This window comes from Takifugu rubripes, chromosome 14 (genome assembly GCF_901000725.2).
Source record: "Takifugu rubripes chromosome 14, fTakRub1.2, whole genome shotgun sequence".
NCBI lineage: Eukaryota > Metazoa > Chordata > Actinopteri > Tetraodontiformes > Tetraodontidae > Takifugu > Takifugu rubripes.
Window position 1 is genome coordinate 9558523 of NC_042298.1, and position 25695 is coordinate 9584217.

The window sequence follows — 25695 nt, forward strand, 5'->3', positions numbered from 1 at the left end:
CAGAGACGCTGGTACATGAATGTTTTTATGCTCTAATAGAATTCTGCCTGTGGATTTTAACAAGGACGTTGCCATGGCCTGTGTGTTGCTGCCTTTTGTTTGTGTTCTGTTTTCCTGTTTTCTCACTAGGGGGCGTGGTGGAATCACCTGTGTTGTGCTGGTGACCGTCACACCTGCAGCTGGTTACCAATCAAAACCTTCCAAAAGCTGCTTTAGTGGCAATGTTCGCAGCCCATGATCCTGTCAGTGGTTCAACACTGTTCTGGGCTTGGAAGGGCCACTATAGGACTGCTGCACTCTGACTAGGCTGTCCAGATATCACAGGTTGGCCCTGATTAAATCTTTATATGTGCTCCTTTTTCCTGCTTCTAACGCATCTGTTTTGAACATTCATTTGCAGCCTAATACACCCACAGTGTCACATTGATGAAACACGTAATGTTCATAGTGCTACAATCTGACAAATGTCTTCATTTTGTTTGGCCTAGCGTCACTTTCACAATCACAAGATTATTAACCGCATTAGTTAAAAGTTTGTTGCTAAAACTTGTCTGTTCAGTTGTCTGCAGACAACTTTCTGTGATTTGCTTCACTTTCTTCCACCTCGTAAACCTATGTATATAAATTCTGTCACGTACACGTCGGCAGCACTTTGTGCCTGGCAGCATTTCCATTTCCTTCAAAACAAACCTGTCAAAATAAATTAGCTGCATATAAACATAACTTCTAGTAAAACTATGCCAAAATATCTTCTCTATTCACGTCATCCACTGGACTCTCTTCTTTTGCTTCCCCCCCTTTTCATCATTTCTGTTTCTCACATAGCTGACTGTTAATTTGTTGGTAAAATCCTCTGATGTGCTCCGTTGTGCAGGTTAACACCTGATTTATGGACATCAACATTGTATTGCACATACACATTCATCTAAGAATTAACAAAAAACAAACAATGCGAAGCACATATGCTATCCGCTATCCCCGACTACCTTCGCTTCTCTGAAGCGAAGGTAGTCGGGACCTTCAACAGAGTCGCATCTTTGTTGTCAATATTACATTCTGCGATAAAAAGCATCGTCCATAAATGTCTTTGTGGTCACTGTTACATTCATAAAAGAGGATTTTTGAACTCCTATGTAGGTTTTGTCCCCACAGATGTTGGGGTCATAATAATACCTATATTTATGTTCTCCCAATCAGGTTTTTTCCCTCCAAATATCCCCAAACCAGCTCATCCACATACTCTCCCTCCAAAAACCCATCCCATCGCCCTCTGTCCCTCAGCAGTTTCTGCACCCCAGCATTGGGTCATCCTTGATTATTCATTGTGGAGGAAAATCACTTGGGAAACATCAGGAACATGCTCTTCTGCGGTACTGAGGTAAGAGCTCTTCATAAATGCATTGTTTTTCTCCAAATGTTCTAATAGGCCACAAATATCAGGACAAAACTATTCAACTAGGCATGCTACAAGTACACTAACTGAATTTAAAACAAAGCTGTCAAAATAAATGAGCTGCATGTAAACATTACTCTCACAAAACTATGCAGAAATATTGCTTTTCCTTCTTTTCATCCTCTGTTTCTCACTTGGCTGACCTTTAATTTGTTGACAATCCTTTTAATGTGTTCAGATGCACAGGTTAACACATGTTTTATGAAAATCCGCATCGTGCTGTGATTAATTTTAATTCACAAAAAAAAATTAACAAAAAAGCCAAATCAAAGCAAATATGTTATCAGATGTGTTTACAACATTTACTACAGCTGTGCAGCCAATCAAAATGGCCCCACTTTGCTTGCAGAATGAGGAGTTTGGTACTCAATATGTAGCAAATGTGAACACACACACACACACACACACACACTCGCACTGCAGACCCTGTCAACTCAGATGAGTGACATGCACGGCTGACTTTAGCTATTTAATGAATTAGTCATAACTGCCATCATCAATCAATCTATCAATCTATCAGTCACTCTGTCATTCCATCCAGACTGCCACGGGAGAATGCATTATGTATAGTCTGCAAGTCTGGAAAGGGAGACAAACTCCTAATTTCACATGCACAAGTTTGTGCAGAGATCTGAAGTAGCTTTTTAGGGGCATAGAGAGTGTTTTGGTTTTGGCAATGCTGAACTGAGACTCCAGCAGCATGAATGATTTCAGATCTGTGTTGGCTGGATTGTCTGACCCCTCTGACAGCCGACCATTTTATTTTATTGTGCTGAGTCATGTGTCTATTAAGGCTTAATGTTAATGTTTTCTGCTCATGTTAATGTAAACAAACGACCTTTTCACTGGCATGGTTTGTGTTCATGTTGATCCTTTTTAGTCAATGATAGATGAAGAAACATGACTGACTTTGACCAGGCGCACCCATTTTACAACTGCTAGACAACATACATGAAATACCATAGTAATCTGGCTCCAACTCAAGGATAAAATCTCCAGTCTAAGACTCAGTTGTGGGACATTTTAACCAAATGCATTTGTGATGAGATGAAAACAATACTTAGTTTCATATTTAAGGGTGTCTGTACACATTCTGTTGTCATTGTGTTCCAAACCCAAAATGAAAAGAAAAAGAAAACTGTCACGTTTTTCAAATGTGCTAACTGAACCTGCTCTTATTTGTGGAAAAACAGGGCAATAATGGCAAATATGCCAATTCAGTTGATATTTGGTAAATCCAAAACAGGCTGCATCATATTTAACCCCACACAACCAATCCATTTGTGGACATGAGGCTCTTGTCCGAGCCTCACGGAGTCTGAGCCTGTTAGTTTGGACAGAACCGTGCAGATAAGTGGCCCATTGGAGGTCATTCTTTAGGGCTCTGAAAGTTCTCGGTTGTCCTCTTTCAACTTTTGTCTCTTCTGGTGTACTGGCTCATCTCCTGCTAACTTCTCCACACTCTCACCGCTGTGTAGCAAATCTTCTGACCTTAGTGTGCATGAATGTGGCGTTCATGAGGAGCTGCACTACCTCACTAACTTCTGTGGGCTTTCAAACACAATAACATGGTAACATTAGTGATGACAGATCTGGAATGATGTCAAACAACCCCAGAATCATCCAGTGGGGAGGAGTCGAGTGGAAATGTCTGTTGCATCACTAAGGTTGATTTGATACTGAAAGCAAAAAAAGCAATGATGTTCTATACATGATCCATCTCGGGGCCTCTTTGTATGTGTTGTATCTATCTGTTTATCCAGTTGAAGTAGCACTGGACTGTATCAGAGACTAAAAGTAAGTCTGAAGAAATCAGTCCAGGATATTAAAACACATTAGTGTACAGTGATCCCTCGCTATATCGCGGTTCATCTTTCGCGGCTTCGCTGCTTCGCGGATTTTTTTTGCGAGTCGTTCATTGCAGTTCTCAAATATAATCGAAGGTGGCATATCCGTTTATAAAAATCTTCTTGCCCAGAAAAAGAAAGAGCGCCAACAATTGCCTATAACAATGTTCTTCTCTCGGAGAAAGACTCCTGCGCCTTCCGTAGAAACAGACTCTACAGCGGAGCGGAGTCAGGACGCAGAGGCTCAGCTGGGACTGGGAAATACGCGAGTGACAATGTTTCCAACCTTGTATTACTAGATTAAAATTATTGTTTTAAACAAATTTTGGGCTTTAAAACAGGTTTTGATGTTTGGTTTCATTCTACTGTTCAGTATTGCATTGTAAAATAATTAAAAAAAATAAAGTTGCTACTTCGCGGATTTCACTTTTCGCGTGTTACTTTTGGAACGCAACTCCCGCGATAAACGAGGGATCACTGTAAACCCAAAAACACTCCTCAAATAATCAGATCTGGAGAGTGCTCTTCAGGGTCACTCCAAGGTCAGTGGATGGAATTTTGGAGACGCTGTGCATATTTCATGTTGTTGGCGAACGTGTAGTGATTACTCTCTGAGATTGTCTCAATTGCTTAGTCACACAAAAATGTTCTGCAAACCTTGAGGTCAAAAGGGGAGATAAAAATGCTCCAACTTGCTCACTTCACACCCTGATCCCCCACCCCCCCACCTCCTCATGCTGGATTCATATTTGATAACCTTTAAATTAATAATTCAGTTTCATTTTCCCGCTTCAGTCGGACAAGAGTTTGTGTCCATGTCTACTAAACTTACACGGATTGTCTCCCATTGATTCCTGCGCTCCTTTTGTTGTTAACCCTTCTACTCTTTCTTTTTTTCAGCAGCCAGCAGAGATATTTTTGATCCTGGCAATCTATTTTCCACGCACCTGCTATAAGCGACATTTATTGGAATCACTGTTTGTGTCCCCACACTGATCATTGACTCGCCTGTACCATCTCTTGCCCAAAAGAGACGATTCATTAATCAGCAAATAGTGCATTACCTTTGTAATTAACATTCAACTGAGTTTCACCCAGTAATATTTCATTAGTTTATATGCAAATAATTTTGAGCGATTACCTCATTTGGTCCGTGAGCACAGTGATATATTGGCCTGCTGAAAGTTTGTGTGTAAACCAACGTGTGCATGCACACGCGGGTGTATGCGTGTGCATGCTGTTATTGCCAGTTGCCACGTTTTCATGAAGTCTCGCTGTCTTTCTAACACACATTTACCTTCTGTCTCATGTAAACACGCATACAAAACTGCACAAAGACAGCCAGGCGATAGATGGCTGGGCCATACATCTTCTTGGAGGGTTTTAAACGGCATTAAGCTCTATACGAGCAGAATAATTTCATATTCAGTGCACTCTATCAAAGCTGGGCTGAGTGTTAAAATTGCCTACCTTCTTAGTTTACTGGAGATATACCTGCAACTGCTGCGGGACGGTTGCACTGAGTGTTCATTTGACAAAGACGTGACATGGAAAAACAATTTTACTATTACTGCCTACCCATTACATTCCTGTGCTTGGTAACTCCACCCATAACGTAATATTTGTCCATGATAGTTTCTTCGTACCCAGGGGTTTATCAGTTCATGCTTGTATATTTGCAAATGCAACAGTTTAGAGTATTTCATGTGTAAAGCAAAGCACAAAGTCGGTTTCCACTATTGCTGAAGGTAATACTGATGTTCTGTGTATGTGGCATATACTGCACGTCTGTCTGTCCCAGGGAGAGGGATCCCTCACCTGTGGCTCTCCTTCAGGTTTCTTCTTTTTCCCTAAAAGGGTTTAAGTTATTTTTTTTTTCCTGACCTGCTTCGAGGATCCCAGGACAGAGGGTGCCACATTTGATTGTTTTACGACTGACATAAGTCTGTCTGTCTGTCTGTCTGTCTGTCTGTCTGTCTGTCTGTCTGTCTGTCTGTCTAGATATATATAAGTATTTGCTTCTTCTTTGTCCTTTTTGAACATTTGTATTATGTGCAGAAAATGCAGGTGGAAATATTTGGCTCTTATTTATTATCTCAACTTTATTAAATTGTCTTCATTTACACTTGCATGTTAAAAATAAAGGTAATCAATTAATGACACAACAGCTCATTCCACCTCTGAGAGCCAGTCTTAAGAAAACATATCAACCACATGTTAAGTTATTTTGGTTTATAGATTTAAAAAAAAAAAAGTTTTCTGATCTTCACAGGAGCTGGACTGAAGTGCGTGTGTGTGAAGTTTCTAATAATAAGTCCTGTCACAAAATATTTAAAACGGTGCACATTATCAGGTTTCATTATGACAGATCAAGTCGGGCCTTAATGAGAGGTGACACACAACTGTGTGTACACAGAGCACACACGCACCACTTACTAAAATGAAACAATTTCACGTGACTGCACCATCGCATCTTTGTTTTCTGAGATCTTATTACTTAAGAAACTGAGGGATCTTAATTATGTGAGTCAGGATAAGAACAGTAAATGGATTAGAAATGTTACGGGAAGTGTGTGTGTGTGTGTGTGTGTGTGTGTGTGTGTGTGTGTGTATATGTATGTATATATGTTTATATAATTATATATATATAATTTATACACACACTTAGATTTAGCTAACCAGCGGTGACTTCTACCCCAAAAGAAGAATCCAAACAAGAAAGGCTTTTATTCTATAAAACTAAAGGAGCCCATCATTCGTACATGTGGAATGCAAGTATTAATGTAAAATCACATTGCTGTGCTGCTTATTGACCTCTGGTTTGTGTGCCATGTGGGACTGCAGCTGAAAGACTGCAGTGTTCTTACATGACGGCTGCCAATGAGTCCTATCAACCAGATTCGTTGTCTGGGGGGGCTTCACCAGGGAAGAAAGTTCTCCATCAATGTAGGAGTCAGCAGATGCTGGCCTGCAGGTGGCAGCTTCAAAATATGCAAAATCTTCCTTTTATTTATTTGCTTCTTAATGACCCCAAGGTGGAAGCCAAGAGGGCATTTTTCTCTGTCAATTTAGTGGAAAAAAACAGTGGAGGGGGGGTTCATTTTTCCTGTAGCTCATTGGTCACTGGCACATCAAAGTCAGGAAGCTGAAAGTTTGGAAGTTTTCTCTCTGCTTGAGAGTAATGCCTTTGAAAGTTTTCACTTTAATACTAATAAGTGCTTGTGTCATTCTGCCTCCTGACACAGGTGGGCACGCATCTTTGTCGCCGCTGCCTAAACTCCTTCCTCCCCCTTCTCCCTTGTTCCCTCCTTGTCTCCTCCCCCCTCCCACCCCGCTTTAATCAGAGTAATGCCAGCCCATCACAGCGCTATATGGGCAACAAGAAGGATAATGAGATTACACACGGGCTACAGCACCACATGCAGTTGAGTTAGCAAAGGTGAAGGGGGTGGGGGGCAGCCTCCCCTTCTCTGCCTTTGTAAGCTTTTTGGAAGGGCATTCACGTTATGCTGGCTGGGCTCAAACACAGCCTCACGTTACGTCCGTGAAGGTACCTGGGGCGCTTTCCTGGCCCATCATGACTTAAGAGCAATAGAGCACCTGCTACTTTGATGTGTTGGTAAAACTTTTTGCAGCCTCTTCCTGAAGTAACTGTGGAAGTTGAGCTGACTTCCTCTGTCTGTGCATCATGCTCTTTGGCTCCTTTCAGCGTGTTAATGAGCTCCCTGACAATCCGGGGTGGGTCTGTTTGAGGGTTGGCTCAAGACAGACGGCTCACTGCTTCTATTATTTATTATTTTATTTTATTTCATTCCTCTCTGCAGGTTTATGCGAACACACATGCAGAGTTTTAAGCAAAGAGAGGCCTTGTGGAACACATGTACATGCAGGAGCCTGCGAGCTAGGGACTGTGGCTGGAGACAAGTGTGATGGAAAAGCAAAGAAACCAGATCAAACCTTCCCGATGAAATGAGATTGAATCATTTCACTGTTTTCTCTGCAACTAACTGCACCGAGTCCTGCACAAGGCATAACAATTAAATAAAGAGACGCCTACGTGCGCAAACTAACTTTCATGCTTGCAGATATTTTGGAGGTGTGTCTAAACCAGGTTTCCCTTTGCTGTTTTGACTTGACGTTGATGATGGGATCTACAGACAGTTGGTTTTCAACTGCTCCGTGTTCTGGAATGGGTCTAAACATATAAACGACTCTCAATGAGAACAGAACAAAGCATAACTTATTCATTATCTCATGCTGCAGGAAACAGTAGGGTGTTCTGCCTTTTGATCATTCCTGCCTGAACTGTTTGATCTCATTCCTCCTAGTTCACGGGTGTATGTAAAGTGCGCACTGTGTGTACACACATGATGCCGAAAGCACCGGAAAGGCATTAAAAATATGATGTAGGGGTGCATAATCTCTTTGAGGGTGTGGTTGGGCAATATCGGGATTAGGAGGTGCAGGTGCAGAAGCACTTGTTCTGCATGCAAAGCAGAAGATCAGATATTTGTGTGCGCGTGCGTGCGAGTGCATGTCGGCCTTTGCTGTTCTCCCACAGGACAGAACAAAACTTCAAAGACATCCAGATTATCTTTCATTAATGCAAATCAGTGCATTGGAAATGAAGCGTGTGAATCCAGAGACGGGGCTGGTTGTTGCGAGTGGATGCCGCTGGTCTTTAAGCAAATGGGGTTATCTCTGCTCTCGCTCGCCTCCTCGCGCTCTCTCACTCCTGCGGCTTTTTAATGCACCTTTCCCGCCATTCATTATGTACTAATATCCACACTGTCAACATCATGGATGGGGCTGTCTTGCCTGGGGCTTGAGCAATCTGCATACCGGTGCCACAGATGACCACGGCAGAGTCCTCGCAGGTGATCCATCACCATAGTAACCGGGCGACGGGGACCAACTAGAAATGCAACAATTGATCGATGTGCAAACTGTAATTAAAAGTGCTGCACTAATAAGCGCCATGGGGGAAATAGGCGTTCCAGAGGCCTGGCTGAAGCGCAGGGGTGAAGAAGGAGATGAGGCGATGGAGGAGAGGAATGGAGTGATGGATGTGGGAGGTATTGAAGATGAGTAGAGTTGGAAGGGGCGAGACGGAGCGCTGAAGGGCTGGAATGAGTCGGTCCTAGGTGAGGAGATCAAAGCTCAAGTGTTGTGAGGAGAGCTCGGGAAGCACGGTGGTCGGGGGGATGGCAGAGAAAGGTGCCGCTCGTTGAATATCTAACCAGTGCGGGGGAGAAAAGCAAGAGGTTAGGGAGGACGTTGCCATGATTTGATTGCAAAAATATCACCTTTTGAATCCCAACAACATTCAAGAACATTTCTGCTTCTTGTCAGCACAAAACTCAGATTCTGCCGCAGCTCCACAGACGACCCCAAAGGCCCTATAAAGGCTTCTTCACGTGCACTCCTTTGTCTCCTAATCTCTTGCCATATCTTATTAGGCTGCACACATCCAAATTAAAACTCATCTGCAACAGTGAATCATAAATGCAACCTCCCCAGCGCGCGCGCGCGTGTGTGTGTGTACGAGTAAACACACTGACACACACCTAATTCAAAAACCTTAGGTGGGATATTCTTTTAAATCCCCCCGTAAACAATTAGGCAAGTTATAGAGTGTTTAATGAGATAAAAGCAGATAAAACCTTGTCTTTTGTTTGCCTGTCCATTGGGACTGGATGCTCCGAGTTAGTTTGTGTTATCAGGACGTCTCCCCTGAGGAGGCTTCACGGCTGGAGAGCTGCAGGCATTAACACACAACACACTCCGCTTCAGCCTGACTTGAGGTAAGTGGGTGTTGATTTCAACTTGGGAGCAGAGCTCCTGGTACAAGAGAAGAATCTCTTCTTTTGAAATTTATGATTTTCCCAAACAAGATGCCTCTTGACTTTCCCGCCAGCTCGGTATGCATGTAAGACGTTGTCTCTGAACCACAGACCTTCAAATAACAGCACAGCGGAGGAAGCGTTCACCAAACGCAACATCATTCCCTCAACGACGCTACGATGTTGCGCTTACATTTTCACAAATCCTTGCAAATTGTAGGCAGCGTTGGGATGGTGTCCATTCGCCATAACTTTCCTGTAGTTTTGTCCAATCATGCCAGTCCCAAGTCGACGTTACACATGCACATGTTACACATGCACATGTTACACATGCACAAGCATCCCATTTGCCAATTAATATTGCAGCAATATTTTGCTGACGTGTTGCATGAAAGTGGCAGTAAACTGTTTTGCTCGGTACGCAGCACTGGATCATAAATTCAGTCATCACTCCCGTTTCTTCCGTGTGTGAGAGGAGAATATGAGGGCCAAACATGACTAAATTTGATTTTTTTTATTAGTGAATGTTGCACTGTGGTTCATTCACCAGTGTGCCAATAGTCTGCAATGTAGGGCTTTTTTAAGGAACCCCCCCCCCACCAAAAATAGCTGTGACACACCTACACACACATGATCCTGTGTAATCCTGGAGGGACTGAACAATGCAGTGATGGAGGAATTTCTCTCTCCCTGTTCATTTGAATGTGTGATTGCCTGCCTTGGTGCTGCTGTCTGATGCTACACCTTCGGAAGCATGAAATGAGAAGCGTTTATTGGGCCTCGTGCAGCGCTCAGCAGACAGAGCATAGTGAAATCTCATTTTCATTCAAACCAGCTAACGCTCACTCAAAACAATGCAGCAGGGGCTGCGGCGTGACGGCTCGAGTATCATCCTCAACCTAAACAGGGGGGAAAAAAGAGAGGCGCCTCCACCATGATTGCTACTTTTACCGCCGCCATTTCTCTCACTGTCTGTCTGCCTGCTCGTCCGACTTATCTCTGCCTCAACCTCTCTTATCAATTCCTCTCTCATAGCCCACGTCTGCTAGTTATCGCACATCAGCCGCTAATCGAGAGAAAGGGGGCCTGTTCTGTCAACAACCTCACAAATCTATATGATCTTATCTCCCTTGAACACGTGTCTGCAAATATTCGCGGGCCATAAATGATTCATATGTCTCTGTGTCTGCTGGAGGAATTCACACCCTTGTTTACGCGCTCAACGCTCTTTTAACGGGACACCGCATTTTATATAAAATGCAATTACTAGAGTGCAGAATAGCCCAGAAAACAACAATGTCACCACACTCAACCGGGCTAAACCATCTAAATGATGAGAAATGCGCTGGCTGTCAGATAAACAGGCTTCGGGGTTTAACACACTCCTTGCGCTCCTCATTAGGAGCATCTGATGCTCGCAGCTCACCAAATAGGCTAAGCATCAAATGTCTTTGTGACAGGGGATGTGGCCGCTATGTATTGCATTGTTTCATGGGTGGTTTTATTATTTTTTTTAATTTCACTGATTTCAAAGAGCTTTCTCTATTATTATCCTGATGTCCTTTTTATATATATATAAAAAAGAAACACTCCAGCGCTGCTCTCCTGTCTCACAGGTCACTGCTCTTTAACCACACCTAATGGCTCTATCTCGGCAATCTTTGATTATTTTGACTTCACGGCAGCCGTCACCTATCGCATCGCAGTGTCACACGAGTCATAGCGTTACTCCTCTGCCCCCCTTCCCTGTACTAATTTGTGCTTCTGCTAATGACCCATCCATCTTCGGTCACCTTCAGCGTGCTGCCTGTTACACCACTCCTTGACAAATGCTCTCACTTTCTAGAGGCCGCCGGTGGTGAAACATCAGAGGGCAGGGTGCTGATGTAAATACCAGCCGGTGAATCTTCCCGCAGGATAATCGCCACGGCTCCTGACACACAGCCACCCCCTCAGCTCCTTTGATTTTCAGCAGTGGTGACGGTGGGCTTGTCTTATCTGTGTGTGTGTGTGTGTGTGTGTGTGTGTGTGTGTGTGTGTGTGCAAGCTAGCATCTTTCTGTGATTAATCTATACTGAGTGAAAAGTGGGGTGCAATCAGTGCTCCATTTGTGAATAGTAAAAGACTCTGTGACCATGAAGGGGAAATGGGAAATGGGAGATGGCATGTCCAGTGTTTTGGCAGGGTAATGGAGCCTAAAAAGTCATTTAGAACCAGCGCTGCCCTGTCACATGCCTGTCACACCATTGGCTCGGCAGTGTCAGATCCGATGCACGTCTGGTTGAGCACCGCTCTGGCATTGCCCACAGTCTCGCATCAGTCAAAGGCAAACACACATCACTATAACAAATACATGTGCGCGGCCACGCGAGTGCACGTTACGTCATGGATCTGGGAATGGAGATGCAGCAGCCATGTCAAGCCATCAAATCTGTCCCCACCAGATAAACATCCTCCCGACACTGTGACATTTTCTCCGACACAAGCCGAGTGTGAAGGCCCCTAATGCGCATGTGTTTACCTGCATCCCTTATTTATGCGTGCATAAATAACAGGCCTTTTATATAAAGAGCCAAATTAATGCATGACCCCGCTGCATTGGGTAATAAATCACCCATCGTGAAGGATGACTTTTTATTTACGCTCCACACCTTAAAATGTTACCATTAGCATTTTGTTGTGTTGCGCTTGTATCAGGGAAGATTTATGCAAAGGGATTTCCATGGTGCCAAGTGGCTTTGGCACGGTCACGAGAGTCACATCGGGCTTTAAAGGCTTTGATCGATTGGGGGGGGACAGCAGCGAGTCCACATGACGTGTACATTGACTTCTCCATCCCACTGAATTGAACTGCTAGAGACTGGCCTTTTTTGAGCTATATTTGGGTTCTTCTTTTGCTGTGTGTGTGTGTGTCTGTGTGTGTGTGTGTTGCTGGCAACATTTGGACAGACTCACAATTTCCTGTTGTTCGCCAAAATGAAAAAAACATCATGATTCCTAACCAATGTCTGTAAGATAATCTCCAGAGCAGCAGAGTCAAATCAATTTTATTTATATTGGTCTAAACAGCAAATTACAAACCGCCTCAGGGGGCAATCGGTGAATATTAATGCACAAATCCCTCTGTCCTAAAGCCTGTAATATGTCTATTTTTCATTTCAGTGACCCTAAGTAGGTAATCTTTATGAAACGGGAGTTTGAGAACTTCTCTCAGTCAGACTCCCGAAGATTTCCCTGTGAGTCGGAGCCTGTTCCTTGTGCTCCATTTGTCGTCCTCCTGCCTCTCCACACCCTGTACGATGCTGAATTAATGTTTGACTGTGGGAGACTTGTAGATGGCAAATGTTCACATTCATTATGCATGACTTCCATGTTGCTGTTAATTTCTCGGAGCCAGCCAAGACGAGGAAATGATTTTGTACATTATGTTTGTTTAATGAAATTGTCACACTAATGGAAGTGAGGCTGAATAAGATGGAGATGACTGTTTCTGTTTGTCATTTTTATAACTTTTCCCCCCACTCATACTTTTCACATCATCACACCCGCTTGGTATTTATGGACCAATGCAAAGGTCCTTGATCCAAAAAGGCCATATATCTGGACACTGTGGCTTCAGCATGTTGTCATTTATTTAAATTATGAAATGCATATTTGTGAAGACGCCTGTATCAGTATGTGAGAGTGCAAACACTTAGCATATGGCTTTAAGGTTACTGATAATCTGACAGATTCAATGTGATGCTCTGTGAATTATTTAGCTGTTTGTAAAGCCTGTCTGGTAATAGATCTTTCCAAGCAAACACACTTTATCTCGGCCCACTCACTGTACCTCGAAGGAGATAGTGCAAATGTATGATCCTAATCACAGCTTCATGCTATTCAATTCAGACTGGGCCTTTACACTCTCTTACATCACTCCTACTTCAAACGAAACCGTTGATGAGCCCAAGTTGGTGGTTTATACTATTATTGCCACATTAGAGATGGAGCTCGGTTGTTTTCATGCGTCTTTCATGGTTCTAAAAAACAAAGGCTACATGATAAAGATGATTTTAAGCATTGAACTGAGGACATGTGGATTGATGTACAAGCCAAGCCAAAAGCTGATATTTGGATTTTAGTGGGAGACCAGGCTTATGATATTGGTAAATTGCTTTGCTTTGGCATTAATTGGGAAAATCTGATGATCTGTAGGTACCCAACCTATGGACAATGATGCCAAAATAGGATCGATTCGAGATCTGATGGAAATGGATTTACAACATTTACGTAACCTTCCAATAATGAAGCACTCATGTACCTTTCATCAATAATTAAAATCATAACACCAGCAAGAGGAGCTGAGGATTGATAGAAATAACAACAGTATAAATGTTTTCTCTTGGCTCAGTTCTTTGAAAGCTTGTGTATGAACTACCGTAACAGTGGCTGCAGCAGCACGGGGCATCCGTCAAGCTCTGACCTGCACCTTTATAGGTCCCATGCGTCAGTGGATGTCTGGACATTCTGCAAACGCACAGAATTCTTGGCACTTCTCATTTCAGTGAGTCACTCCCACCATTATGTAGTTAACACAAGGGGTCTAGATAGCAAGTTTTTCAGATAAAAGCCACAGCAGCGGCAGCTCTCTGGACCTGCGGTGATTGCTACTCTTCATTGCTGCCCTTCGCTCTCTTGTACTGGAACAGTTTTTGTCAGCACAGTGGCAACAAACCCATTTTTTTTAAGAGTGTGCCATGTTCACCTGTGAGTGCCAACATCTGTCCGCTCAGCGAGCTTCAACTCCAGACAATTTAAGTGCTGGATATAGGAAAAACAGTGCATTACCATAGTATCATTCCAAAAATAATACTATATGCAGATTGTCTTTCCTCTAAATGTCCATCCAAAATATTTAGATGACTTCAAGGTAGTTTTCTATGTCAACTGGACTGGGTTTCTTCTCTTGAAGACGTTTCGCCTTCTATCCAGAAGGCTTATTCAGTTCTGAAATCACTGGGGAGAGAGCTTGAAAATATATAGCCCCTGTGGACCATCTGCATGCTAATGATCTGGGTGGTCACCTGAGAGTCGTTAGCAGGGTCGTTGGTCGGGTCGTTCACCTAGTTTCTGTTGAGGTGTCTCCCCTTTGTCTGCTGGACCACATGGTGGTGAGTCACTGGGTCTCCTGGAATGGTGTGAATGTTTGTTTTGCTGTTGGAAGGAGTGGAGGACTGCATTGTATGTGGGTGATAGGAAGTGCCTCAGGCCACCACCTCTGTTTAAGGATGGTTTTTCCAATTTGACATGGATAGCTTCCTTGACACCCCTTTCAAACCAGCGGTCTTCTCTGGCCAGTGCCCGTACTTGGCTGTCCTCAAAGGAGTGTCCACTTTCCTTTAAGTGTAAGCGTCTGTGTTGTGCCATTCTTCTGTGGAGAGGTTGTTTGGGTTCCCCAATGTACAGTTCCTTCCATTTCTCCTGACACTGTACAGCATAAACAACATTACTTTGTTTGGGTCTTGGTGTGTTGTCCTTTGGGTGTACTAACCTCTGTCTGAGAGTGTTGCTGGGTTTGAACTGAACCGGTATGTCGTGTTTCTGGAGGATCCTCCTAAACTTCTCAGAGACTCCGGACAGGTAGGGGATGGAAACGCTGCGGCGTTTGTTTCTCTCCTCCTCTCCTTTGCTGAGGTCTCGCTTTCTTGAGGTTTTGGTGAAGGCCCAGTCTGGGTAGCCACATGTTTTGAGAGCTGTCTTAATGTGGTCCTGTTCCTTCTTTCTGCCTTGGGATGTGGTGGGTATTTCTCTGGCCCGGTGTTGGAGAGTTCTGATCACTTCCAACTTGTGTTCCAGTGGGTGGTGAGAGTCAAACTGAAGGTACTGGTCGGTATGTGTAGGTTTTCTTTAGACTTCGATGGTGAGATTTCTGTCCTCAGTGATCTTGACTGCGCAGTCCAGAAAGGTCAGACTGTTTCCTTTTGTATCTTCCCGGGTGAATTTTACATGCTGGTCTGTTTTGTTGAGATGATCGGAGAACGCTTCCAATTCTTGTGTCACATACCTGAACCAGTGGCTTGGCGCAGTTCCTGTGAAGGATGTCGGGGCCTGGGATTCCACCTTCTCCATGTATAGATTGGCAACTATGGGGGATACTGGTGAGCCCATGGCACAGCCATGTTTCTGCCTGTAGAAGCCTTCTCTGTATTGGAAATAGGTGGTGTTCAAACACAGGTCCAGCATGGTGCAGATTTGGGCCCGTGTTAAAGTTGGTCTTTCTGGAAGATTCTTGTCCAATAGAAGGTGCTTGTGGATGGTGTCTATGGCGCTGGCGGTGGGGATGCACGTGAAGAGTGGCGTGACATCGTAAGATACCATAGTCTCTTCTGGAAGTAGTGTGAGTCCACTGACCTTTTGAGCAAAGTCTTGGGAGTTTTTGATGTGGTGTGGGGTGTTGCCAACCATGGGAGACAAGATGGAGGCCAAGTATTTGGAAATGTTGTATGTTACAGAATTGATGCTACTTACTATGGGTCTGAGAGGGGTCCCTGGTTTGTGGATCTTGGGCAATCCATAAATGCAAGGGATGGTTTCTCCTGGATATAGACGGTAGTATTGTGGTCTGTCGCTGGCTTTATCCTTTTCCAGTTTCTGTAGTAAGTCTGTCAGTGTCTGTCAGGAGACTGATTATTTTGGTGTCATTGTCAGTGGTATTGAGTAAGACTGTGCACCTACCTTTGTCAGCTGGTAAGATGGTGATGTTCTTGTCCTTGGCTAAGGATGCAATGGCTCTTTTTTCCCCATTAGTGATATTGGAGGTTGGAGGTTTTGCACTAGCTAAAGCAGCTGTTACCTTAAGTCTAATCTGTTCTGCTTCTGCTTCCGGGAGTTTGTTGTTTCTGATGGCTGTCTCAGTGGCTGTGATGAGTTCGACAGTCGGTACCTCTTCAAGGGTGACTGAAAAATTCAGACCTTTGGAAAGCACTTCCTCTGCGGTTTATGTAAGCTCCCTGTCTGATAGGTTTTTTATTCATTTCTCCCGTCAGACAAGGATGTGTCCTGTTTTGAGAATCTACACAGACATTTAGATGACTTGACAGGATCATCTGCAGTCCAAAGATCAGTCTATTAAATTGTGTATAGCGAGTAATTATTGGTAAATAAAGCATTTGTGTTATATTTGTAGTTATCTCAAGCTAGGTTATTTTTTTCTAGAGATGGCAACAAAAGTTTCAAAATTTCAGAACAATTTATTATTGTTTTGTGTGCATTTATCCATAGTTCTGTAAGTTCTGTGGCGAGCAGAGTTTTCCTGTCTATAAGCACATCAAAGCACAAGCTGGGACAAACGTGTATGTCATAGGAGTCGTCTGCAGCCATTCAGATATCACAGCATTTCTATGATATTCACCATAAAGAAATGTGTTTAAGACAAACAAAAGCCCTCACATCAAAACTGCTTCTCTTTCATGGGTCCTTTACATATTTACCATCAACATATCAGCATTAATCCTCTGCATGGGCGTCTTGCGTGCAGATGATGTGTACGAGAGAATGGGGTATGTAGATGTTTGTGTGTTTATTTCAATGGTGCTGATGCTGACTCTAACCTGGAATCCATCACTGAGTCCAGCCATGCGATTACAGCCTGCCATGGGAAACGCTGACTACTGCTGCTACTCTATTAGGCAAAGTGCTTTTGTGTGTGTGTGTGTGTGTGTGTGTGTGTGTGTGTGTGTAAGAGAGAGAGGAGAATAGGTATTATACTCGACCAGGTGCTAAGTGCTTCTCAGTCACCTCTTTGTGGTCCAGGACCATTTTCCCACATGCCACACCAGTCCGTGCCACTCGGAGCCCATGAATCAGTCCATCCTGCAGAGGAGGGAGATTATGGAATGCTGCATTGCAACACACTCATTTCATCCCTGCCACATCCCATCACTTTTCACTCTGATCCTTTTAGTGTCTCCTGTTTTAGCTTTGCAGGCAAATACTTACAGAAAGGGGTTGTTTCTGACAGTTTTCGTAAAATACCACGCTGACCAGATATGGATCTTTTTTTATGTATGTCCTGTGTACACACCAAAGTATTTTGGCATATTTTCACGTGATGTGTATCAACGCGCAAGGCGAGACGGGCTGTGAAATGTGGATTTATGTGTCCATTTTCAGACAGGTGTTTAGAGGGTGACAGAGGGCTGCGGCGGCATCAGACGACCTCGGTCTGCTGCCTCTGTAGATGCAGCTCCACCACTGGCTTTGATTACTTGTTGTTATTGGAGTGTGAAATTTGAATATGCTTTTCCATTACTCAAAGTTTGGTTTGTGGTGGCGCAGGGAGGAGTGAGGCCGACAGCAAGTGTGTTCGCCCAAGTTGGGCTGAATTCGTCTTGGTAATTGCATCCTCACGTGGTTTAAATGTTTGCGCTTTTAGACAGGAGGCAGGAAGAAAAAGACATTTTCCGCTTTATTTTTACTGTGCCGACAGGCTGTAATGTTGGACAATTTACCATTGAAATATCTCAACATCTGGATCATCAATTCCAGGTTTAAGGTTGTCTTTTTCTTTAATTCTAGCTACAAAACCTACTTTGATAAACTGTTTTTGATGCTGCTGTTTGGTGCATCATTAAACATTTCCCCCTGCATTGAAGAGTTTAAAGGTAAAATGATAGCTGATCTGCACCACTTTGAATGACTAGTCCATTAGGTTCTAGTACCAACAGGGGTAAAGTCCTAAACTTCCCAGTCTAGTGACCTATCATTAAGCACATGCTGATTAACCACTGCCATCTACTTGAAAGGTTTGTGTAAATTACTGTTGAAGAGTGATGCTATCAATACCCTAAAACTGGGCTATAGTAGAAATCTGATTAAGACTGCAGCAGGTACCCCCAGAAAAGCCACCTTGTGGATTTAGTGGCCCAATAATGCCCATTTGTCCTGTGTGTGTGTGTGTGTGTGTGTGTGTGTGTGTGTGTGTGTGTGCGCGTGTGTGTGTGTGTGTGCGTGTGTGTGTGTGAACCCTACGGCTTGGCTGGCTATGCTTCATGTTTTTATAATTGCTTAATTGTCATTCAAAAGCCACAACCATTCGTGGACCACTGCCGAGGTACCCTTGAGCAAGTTACCAAACCCACAAATGCTGCGATGGAGTGGCGACTCATCCAGGGGTGGACCCACAGTCGCCCATAGTCTACCCTCCCTGGGACCCCGTAAGCGATTAGGAAGATGAGACGAGACCGTGTTCTCTAACTTTGTCAGCAATGTTTGCGATCTGGACTTTTTAAGAACACCCAGGGGTTAAGGCTTTCTCTAAATGACCGCATGTTATAAGCTGACAGGCAGACAGCTGAGCGTTTAAATAGCTGGAGTGTGTTATAAAAAGACAGAGAGCACCTGGTAAAAGTCTATTAATCTTCGGGTGCTTGGAGGAGACATTCGTTATCAGAGCTGGGGAATTAAACATGAGCATGAATTCTTCAGAGGCGCAATATAAAAGAGTTGGATAATTTTAGAAGGGATCACTTCACCTGTAATTTTAGCTCCCCTCAAAGTCCTCTCTGTCTCCGCCATTTGGAAATAATCCCTTCTGGAATTTGCAAGCCGTGTCTTCCAGTATTTATTCACAAAGTGGATTAAAGTGGCGGAATAGCAGGTGGTTTTGTTTTTCTCGCGATAAATGAAACCTGTGTATTAATTATTAGATTTTCTCGCAAAAGTTAAATGTGGAATGTTTAACCTTCGTCCAGAATGACCTATTCTGGACCATCTCATGGACGATGATGGAACATTTAGCAGAATAGCTGCTTATTTAATGCGTTCATTTACTTGCATACAAAAGATAGCTATGTGTGTGTGTGTGTGTGTGTGTGTGTGTGTGTGTGCCATGTGAAACACACATAAGAGCATCAGGTGTGATCTCTGCAGCATTACGTGGCACCTGTGAGTGCCGAGTGATTGATTATTCTGACCATAACACTGACTGCTTTACACTGATTAGCTTTTGACCCTATAGGTGAGAGATTACATCAACAGCTGAAGGGATGATCGGTGGCAAATGGGCTGCTCCTAATTTACTGTCCCATTATCACAGACCTGTCAGGGAGGACTGGAGGGAATGAAAGAGGGAGGGACAAAAGGGACGAGAGAACAGAGGGATTCATTAACAAGGGAAGTGAATAAGAGGGGGAGAGAGAGGGAGCAAATTGTCTGAAAACTGTCGAAACGGGAGCCAAAATCTCTCCCCGCCCCTTTCTTGATGTTTATTTTATCGGGAATGGCAGGTGTTCCGGGTGCACGGCTCCTCTGGTCCATTCTTACAGGCTGTGTGGCTTGTTTAAAGATAAGACAGTAATGTACCTGGATTGGAATAACTCCAAGAAAAGCCAGACCCACCGATGTTTCAATTCCTCGTCCCTCAGCTATAGCTTTGTCTCACAACATAAATTTGCTCCCTGGTCCCCGTCCTGCTGGCTATGTTCCTTTCTGGACCGTCAGTGAAGGAAGATAAGTTTGTATAGATGTGCTGAGGGTGTCCAGTTGGCGGCAGGGCCTCTGTTGCCAACAGCTTAAAGCAACGATATTTAAGCAACACAATGTGAAATATTGGTGCTGCATATAAATAAGCATTTCTGTCTGCTTTCAGCTGTCATTTTAGCTGTGGAAGGCGAGCAGAAGACCCTCAGGAGGGGATCTAATTTTAATTATTTGACTATGGGTCAGAGAGCAAGCTCAGTAAGACTTATTAATTGTAGCTTTATTAGCAGTGGAAATTTTATTGTTTTGTTCCCCATCGCTGATGTTTGTCCAAGAGTATAGACCATAAAATGTCCTGAAATGTCATGGGCACGACCTTTACTGAGCACAGGAATATGACCTTTCACTGAGCCAGCAATCAGTCTTGGCAACTTGGTAACCATGTAAAATAAGCACTTGATGTTTTTTTTTTAACACAAAGCTGAGTGGCTGGATGTTTGCTGCCATTGTGTCACGAAGTAAAACACTTCCCCTCACCATCATCCCAGGGATGTTTTCATAAAACCAAACAGGTTATTATCTTCCTGTTTTCCTCAACTCAATCTTTTGACTTTGTACTGTTTCCTAAATTGGTTATGGAAATTTGAAGGGGGGGGGGGAGCATGCACGATGAGAATGGCACTCAAAAAATTCATCACATCTCATCAATCTTTGTTTTTTATCTTTTCTTTTTTTTTTAAAGAATGTAATAATGTTTGGGTATTTGCATAAATCTGTGTGGAGCATCTTTGACTGACAGGCAGGAGAAGCTGGAAGAGCTTCCAGGCCTTTACTTGGACTAATTGAGATGTTGCCAACACATCCCTGATCTGCAGTGTGTGATCACGGGAATCACACAAGAAGTCATGACAGCAAACCAGCAAATCTCTATTAAATTAACTCGGTTTGGTAGTTCAGTTTCTATGGCTAATAAAAAAGCTTATTTGCAAAAAAGAGTGTTTTTTTTCCTGGTAAAAACCTTTATTTCATCCCACAAACCAATGCAAGTACAGCAAGTTGTAGCATAGATTGCTTCCATGGTGTCTTTGTTTTTATCACTTATACAGCGGGTTGCTTAGAACATAACACAACCCTGTTTTTGTAGAAAATGGATGCTATGTCAAAGAGGTCTCAAAGCAATTTTCAAGCTTTGTCGAGACTCATGCAGCAGAAGATTTCTGACAGCAAGACCACCGTCTGAACAATGACATTTGACATGTGGTTTTAAAATGACTCGAAAATGAATTGAACACTTGGTCGTGGTCCAGATCAGGATCCGGATTTTGGCTCCAAGTCATCGTTACATCTCCACACGCTGCGGATGTGGTAGTCCAGTGTGTATCTATCTCTGTGCGTGTGTGTGTTGATGTTTTTAGGCAGAATGGACTTTGCATTAGCGCCCTTGTTTCCTCTCTTTCTCCCCTCTTCTACCCCCATCACAGCCTCTCCTCCTGTTGTTCTCTCAGGGCAGCAGAGGGCCGTCAGCGAAGCCTGCATGCATTGGACTGTCTGCTCTATTGTTTGTGCTGTTTCTGTGTGCCTGTGCCTCGCTCTCTCCCAATATTTGTTTTCATTAATCACAATGGGCACCTCCTGTGGGTGTCTTGATGGCTTTTTTTATTATTATTTTGGGTAGCCTTTTGTTCTGTAGCACAGGTTTTTGTCTTTAGGCACCGGCTCTCTGTTTTACACCTCTGTCATTGTGTAAACGGGCCGCGCGGTAGGTCTTTCTGAGCAACCTCATCATGAAAGACAGGTAGGACCAGAAGGCTGTGTGGATTTCATTCTTCATTGTAATGTATTCCCCATTTTTTTATCTGAGCTCTTTATCTACCGGAAGTTCTTTTTTACTTACTGTACAAATAACATTTAAACCCATATTTTTGGTGTGTGTATGTGTGTGTATGTATGTGCACAGTTTACTTTCATTATCTTTAAAAATAGATGCACAATAATAGAATAAGAAGTGCATATTTTCACACTAGTCAGGAAGCAAAGCCATTTTATACAATTAAAACAAAATAATCAAGTCCCCACACAAATGCAATGTCAGTTCTCTGGGGTTTTTGTTTGTTTCAGATTGCTGAAACTGAACATCTCAGATGTTCTGCCTCCATGATTGAGGCTGTTGTTGGTTTGTTTAGCCCAGATGGTTGAAGTTGCCATAAGGTGGATAAATAAATCATCTCTGAAGAAATATTAAAACTTCTGTTGCTTTTTCCACCGTCTGTCCTCTATTCCCACACCTGCTTCTCTGCTCTCTCTTTTATCCTATTTCTCCCCATCATTTTTGTGATCTTCACCACATCTCTACATCTTCCTGGCTTTCTTTGTCTGACACGTCAGATATGTTAAAGGTTTTTTTTTCCTTTTCCCTCAACAAAATACATGAATGTATCCAGCATGGGTGCATGCCTCAAATGCATAGATTGTTAAACTTTACTGCAGCGCCACAGGGTCAATTCCAATTAAATATCACATAGGCCTGTATTTTTTTCTTCCCTGTGCTCATGGCTCTGTTCTCACCACAGCAGTGAGTCCCGAATTTGTGCATTCTCATCTCTTCCCGAACCTTGTCTGATTTCCTTTCATGCTATATACATCAACCTTTGCATTTGTACATGGGATTCTGGAACTATGGCACTGTGGAGTAAATTAATACCAAATCCTGTTGGGAAAGTCAACCTCATATCTTTTGTTGCTCTCTTTGTTCTTAGCTGCAGGTCCGTCCCTTTTTAAGTCCACTGAAAGTCGGGAGTCAAATTCCAGCTGATTCTGATCTGTTTTTAGAAGAATGCAGAGGAAAATGATCATTATTATCAGCTGCACTGTTTCAGCCTGCAAACAAAGCTTTCACTCACTTAAAGAAAAGTTCTCTGCAGAGGCTGTTATCTAAAAGCAGCTGCATGTGCACCTCTTCTTTAATTCTACAGTCACCCCGAATGAGTCCAGGGGTGTGTGTGCAGCTATGTTGTAAAAGGAATATATCTGAGAATCTGTGCCCCAAACCCAGAGTCATGGCAGATTTAGACATTTAATGTGTTTGTACAAGAATTGCAGATTAGCTCTCAGATGTATCCAAAGACCACCTACATTTAAAGCAGGCCCTGGTAGAGCCCAATAAAACAACTGGGAAACCAAAATGGCAGAGGCAATAATGAAAACAAAGCAAAAGATTGTCCAAACCAGGTAATCAGGGGAACAAAGAAATCAATGGGAGAAAAGAATGAAAAGAGAAACATCCAGGCTGAAATAATAAACAAGGATTTGACAGCGGGGTCTATGGGGCCTACAGGTGGAGGTAATTGGGCAAACACACAGACCTGAAGCAAGACGTGAGGAAGAACTTTCAAAATTAAACAAGAAACAGGATAAATGGAAACAAGAGCAACAACAAAACAAAACTAATACAGAAAATAAACCGTGACGCTGCAACACCAGCAAGCAAAAGCCCAAACATGATTGAACACCAAAACAAGAAACACTCCAGGAATAATAATGCAAAAAAAGGCAATAACGGCATAAACTCTGAGAAAGAAACCCCTAATGAATCATTTAGGAACTGAAACCAAAAAACCCACCTTCTACATGGCTTAAATAATATCAATGTTTGAAATAGTCCACAGCCTTATTTCTTGCTGCTTCCATAATAAAGTCATTATTAGCAGCTCTTATCATGGCTAATTGAATATTAAAGATAAACATACATAATTTATTTTCTGTCCTACAGCTGGATTTGCCTTTATGAAACACTCGTAGATATTCATGAAGAGCGATTTTCTTTGTGTTTTCAGACATGAGAGCTGGACAACAGCTGATATTTTGCATAAAACAATTAGCATTTACCAACATGTATTCCAACATATATTCCATCCAAGAGGACCAAATGAAATGTAAATCAAACAAGAAATAATCCAATTTCCAGACCAAAGCTCCTGGATTTTATAATCCAAGCAAACATGCTCAGATGTGTGAGCTTTCATAATATCCATTGGGGACAAATAAATAGTCCTGCTGTTAAACAAACATGACTACATTTGTTAGGTAAACATGAGGATGCTGTCACTATGGTGTCATATACCCTACACAAGCATCTTTTCTACCAACATTTGCAGGAATTTACAAATATATGTATGTGCACTGCACTGCAAGTTTCTGAAAATGATCTATCACCCCCCCATGTACTGCCTGCTCAAGAGGGGGAAGCAGTGTAACAATCAGCATCAACGATGTATGATGGAGATAGAGATGGGGACGGGGACCTGGGAACCTGTGAGTCAATCCACCAACATGCCTGATAAACTGAGAGTTTATGGATAGGGGACCTTGGATTTAGTTAGTGTGGCACATCCCAATGGAAGAAGTCACAGAGAAGATCAAGATGTGCCAAACATCAAAAGAATTCTATTCTAATTGTACAACTTCTCATTTTAAAAATGTTGCAGAGTTGAATAGAGTTAAAATCAACTTCCAAAATGCTAAAGATGAACAACCCATCTAATATTGCTGTGAATACTTTTAATTGAAACCTCTCCTTAAACATATAACCCAGTGACTCAATCCAGAGGCTAATGTCCTCAGCACACACACTCTCGGTGGACATTCCTAAGCCCCTCTGATCACCCCGATTAAAGAAATCCCTCCATGCATCTAAAAACCAGAGGGAGTGTGAGCCTTGAATGACCATATTCATTTGTGCATGTTATATTATGCCTCAGTGGGTTGACCTATAACTTCATTCTTTCTGTCTCTCGTTTCCCTCCCTTCAGCTTGGGCCTGGCACATCCTCAATACTGAACATCAACCATCGAGGCCGGAGAGGATGAATGAATTATAAATCTGCCAGATACATTAACTAGACCGATTTTATATGCAAGCAAATTGCATCAATATTCACTTTCTGCATTGGTAAATGTCTTTCAATTATTAATGTGATGCCATTACACTTGCAACACATAGTATGAATGCATCATCTGTCTCAAGTTCAAATTTTGTCCAACATTTTTACCCTGCAGTTGTTAAAACAGATAAGATTTTGGCCACATTGAATGAGCAGAGCTGATTTGAACATTAATGTGTTATGTGGCTTATTTTAAACATTTTATTTAGTGTTTCTGCCTTCAAGCAGGCTGAACTCACTGGGTTGTTTACTTGTTGTCTGTCATGCTTTGGTTCAAATACTTTATCTTTGAACATTTTGTGTGTTTGTTTAAAAAGGGTCTAACCCAGTAAATCACTTTAGGCCTCTTATAATCAAGTCATTCATGAGGAAAATGTCCCTGTAAAATAGGACAATAATCTGAAAACAGCCATGTACTCTACCTGTTTCTGTTCCAGTCACCCCTACTTACTTTTTTTTTTTTTTTACTATTCTTTCTTCTTGTTTTCTAGTTGTGCAATAACTTTTTATTTTAGGTTAAAGTTGAGCCATTTCCTCATGTTGCATAGCTGACAAGTTATCTCAGAAGCCGTCCGTATACTTTCTTTACTGTAGTGATGGGATGTTTGGCATACCCCTCTAATTAATTTCTTGAAAGACCTAAAAAATAAAATAAAAAAAATCAGACAAACTCTGTCTCCAACACTGTCTCTTTGTCTCTCAGTCATCCCTCTGATGCAGAAATCCATAACGTTGTAAATGAGGCTGTGAGGATCGATGCTGCAGGCGGGGTAATGCCCGAGCTCTGCCACCAGTGTATTGCTACAATGATCTAGTGGTTAAAAACACATTCACAAACAGAGACAAGCATCTGAGCCAGCAGCACGCCCACGTTGGTCTCGCTGGAGACATCATCAAATTAAACAACAACCATGATGTGTTTTGCTCCGTGCCCCCGCTACCACACCACGTCTCCACTGGAAACACACTCCTGTTTCTCTCTCCTGCTATTGACAAGAACCTCCACTGGGGCAACTTTATAATAGAATGCATGACATGATTTTGCTCGCATTTGGGATGAAGGCCAATTAGTTGAACAAGTGTGAGACAAATCTTGTTTGACAAAGTTTGTGTCAGGGCATGTGCATCGAAACCCCTGGGAGATGTTGTGTT

The 25695-nt window shown here is 42.7% G+C and overlaps 1 long non-coding RNA gene across 1 annotated transcript; it reads left to right on the top strand.

Moving 5' to 3' along the window:
• The first annotated feature begins 149 nt into the window (after positions 1–149).
• Positions 150–25204, top strand: LOC115252328 (uncharacterized). The gene is made up of 3 exons (XR_003890743.1): positions 150–324; positions 1198–1378; positions 24413–25204. It is a non-coding gene; the product is annotated as an uncharacterized lncRNA (long non-coding RNA).
• The last annotated feature ends 491 nt before the right edge of the window (positions 25205–25695 follow it).